General features: G+C 42.5%; 1 protein-coding gene across 1 annotated transcript in view; it reads right to left on the minus strand.

The window, feature by feature from the left end:
- MAP3K8 (mitogen-activated protein kinase kinase kinase 8) overlaps positions 1-3697 on the minus strand; it is a 35315-nt gene that overhangs the window by 31029 nt on the left and 589 nt on the right. The window lies entirely within an intron of this gene.

The following is a 3697-nucleotide window of genomic DNA, read 5'->3' on the forward strand; positions in this document are numbered from 1 at the left end:
CCCTGACCAAGGACAGAGACTTTGGGTCATTGGACTTTTGGGACTTTGGGTGATTTTGGGTTGCTGGACTCAAGAACCAAAGGGAAAGGACGTGCCCCAAATTTGCTTGGAGTGGGTTTTGCTCATGGGTTGTGTTATGAATCCTGTTGCTGGTGTTTCCCCAACATAATGCCACATTGTTTCTCTCTGTTATTAAAAGGCTTTTTGCTACACTCAGACTATGTGCTTGCGAGAGGGGAAGTATTGCCTCTTGGAGGCGCCCAGCGGGGGTGGTATATATTTGTCCCAGGTCACTGGGTGGGGGCTCGAGCCGGTTTTGCATTGTGTTATTGGAATGGAACCCCTAGATGCTGAACCCGGCCCTTGTTGCTGCCAATTCTGATAGGCAGAAGGGTTACATTTATACTGCTCTACTATACACTGCAATGTAAGTACTGTACAATATTTATATTCCAGTTGATTTATTTTATAATTATATGGTTAAAAAAAAAAGAGAAAGTCAGCAATTTTTCAGTAATAGTGTACCATGCCACTTTTGTATTTTTATGTCTGATTTTGTAAGTAAAGAGTTTTTACGTGAGGTGAAAACAAATCAGACTCCTGAAAGGGGTACAGTAGTCTGGAAAAGTTGAAAACTACTGCTCTAAGAAGTGAGAGCTGGGGTATAGAAAAGGGTGGAGTTGCACAGAGGCTAGAAGTTGGGAGGATGAGTTTGAATAACACAGTTTTAGTGGTGGGTTCTGTACCAACTATCATGCAGCTGGACCTTAGCTATTATTCAGGAACCTGGTGTGGTTGTTAGTTTTCTTACACCCACAATTAATTTTAATTAGATCATTTTTCTTTTAGACCAGCCTCACAGGAAGAGAGGAAGAGTTCTGCTCTTAATCACCTCAGTGAATTAATGAGGAATGTGTCATAGTATTCCAGAGGAAAAACACACAGTTACTACGTATAGGTGGAGTAAACTGAAATGTTCCTGTCACATGTAAGGACAATTCTAGAAGTAATCTTTAAAATATCTTCTTTCTTCTGTCCCGTGTCATCCTAAAACCAAGGCTAAGATTACCAAGTAATTCTTTACACTGATATGAATGTTCATCCATAAATTTCAAGGTACTATACAAAACTAGATATCTCCATTTGACGGATGGGGTAACTGAAAATGAGACTGGTGTGACTTGCTCAAGGCCATACAGTCCTATCGCTTATCCCAAGTTTCTGATCCTACATCTACTCATATGCTTAATTGTATATACCTGTGCAGAGCCAAATGAGCCCTCCAAAGAGACCTCTACAAGATGTAACCAAGGGAAATGAATAGCTGTAACGTTTCACTATGGGTACATGTAATGGTACAGTTATACCACTGACAAAGGTAGGCGTGTTGTCATGTCTGTACTGTAATAAAAGTACAGAGTCTGTATATGGGCTTTACTGCAAAAAGAAAAGGAGTACTTGTGGCACTTTAGAGACTAACAAATTTATTTGAGCATAAGCTTTTGTGAGCTACAGCTCACTTCATCGGCTGCATTCAGTGGAAAATACAGTGGGGAGATTTATATACACAGAGAACATGAAATAATGGGTGTTACCATACACACTGTAATGAGAGCGATCAGGTAATGTGAACTATTACCAGCAGGAGAGTGGGGGGAAAAAAACCTTTTGTAGTGATAATCAAGGTGGGCCATTTCCAGCAGTTGACAAGAACATTTGAGGAACAGCGGGGGGGAATAAACATGGGGCACCGCATGGCCCCACAGTATGCCAACATTTTTATGGCTGACTTAGAACAACGCTTCCTCAGCTCTCGTCCCCTAATGCCCCTACTCTACTTGCGCTACATTGATGACATCTTCATCATTTTGGACTTACGGAAAAGAAGCCCTTGAGGAATTCCACCATGATTTCAACAATTTCCATCCCAACATCAACCTCAGCCTGGACCAGTCCACATAAGAGATCCACTTCCTGGACACTACGGTGCTAATAAATGATGGTCACATAAACACCACTCTATACCGGAAACCTACTGACCGCTATGCCTACCTACATGCCTCCAGCTTTCATCCAGACCACACCACACGATCCATTGTCTACAGCCAAGCTCTACGATACAACCGCATTTGCTCCAACCCCTCAGACAAACACCTACAATATCTCTATCAAGCGTTCTTACAACTACAATACCCACCTGCGGAAGTGAAGAAACACAACAGAACCACTAAGCCAGGAACCTATCCTTGCAACAAAGCCCGTTGCCAACTGTGTCCACAATATCTATACAGGGGACATCATCATAGGGCCTAATCACATTAGCCACACTATCAGAGGCTCGTTCACCTGCACATCTACCAATGTGATATATGCCATCACGTGCCAGCAATGCCCCTCTGCTATGTACATTGACCAAACTGGACAGTCTCTACGTAAAAAAATAAATGGACACAAATCAGACGTCAAGAATTGTAACATTCAAAAACCAGTCGGAGAACACTTCAGTCTCTCTGGTCACTCGATTACAGACCTAAAAGTGGCAATTCTTCAACAAAAAAACTTCAAAAACAGACTCCAAGGAGAGACTGCTGAATTGGAATTAATTTGCAAACTGGATACAATTAACTTAGGCTTGAATAAAGACTGGGAGTGGATGGGTCATTACACAAAGTAAAACTATTTCCCCATGTTTATTCCGCCCCACCCCGCTGTTCCTCAGACGTTCTTGTCAATTGCTGGAAATGGCCCATCTTGATTAGCACTACAAAAGGTCCCCCCCTCCTGCTGGTGATAGCTCACCTTACCTGATCACTCTCCTTACAGTGTTGTCGAGGATTTGAACCCCAGATGGCACGATTCGTCGTCTGACCGGAGAGAGACAGGCAACACTAGCAAGGTCCGAACTCAAAGCTCTTTATCGAAGAGTGCACACAACAATAGAGAGCAGCCCGTCTCCAAAGAGAACCAGCCAGCCTCTAAGTAAAACTCATTGGTTTTTAAAGACAGTCCTGTCACGTCACAGATTTATTCATAAAGCAGCCCCCCCCCATATTAGTTAAAATCCTCTTTCTCTATATGCATGCACATCTACCCCCCTTATTGTAGATAACTTTTAGGAAATCATAGTGCTTCACTATGGGTATCAACCAGGAGACGAGGAGTTAAAACAGACATAACACAAGAGCAGGGAGTGGAAAACAGGGCCTCTGTATCTCAAGGACTGTTCCTAGCACATCTGGTACAAAAATGCAGGAATGCAGGCCTCCCCTTTTTTCTCACTCTCTGTAACTTAAACACATATTCCTTCGTTCTACTTTCAGAGACTTTCCCAGCAGCCTCTCTTAGCCTGACTTTGGTTCAGTTGGCATAACTGCCTCCTGTTTAGCTTTTCTCACCGAACAGTGTGTATGGTAACACCCATTGTTTCATGTTCTCTGTGTATATAAATCTCCCCACTGTATTTTCCACTGAATGCATCCAATGAAGTGAGCTGTAGGTCATGAAAGCTTATGCTCAAATAAATTGGTTAGTCTCTAATGTGCCACAAGTACTCCTTTTCTTTTTGCGGATACAGACTAACAGGGCTGCTACTCTGTAACCTGACTTTACTGCAGTAGCTCATTGTGTGTGTTCACACCAATAACAAGAACAGGGAACATGCAGTATTTTATTTTGCCTTATCAAATAATCAGTTTAC

This window comes from Lepidochelys kempii, chromosome 2 (genome assembly GCF_965140285.1).
Source record: "Lepidochelys kempii isolate rLepKem1 chromosome 2, rLepKem1.hap1, whole genome shotgun sequence".
NCBI classification, from domain to species: Eukaryota; Metazoa; Chordata; order Testudines; family Cheloniidae; genus Lepidochelys; species Lepidochelys kempii.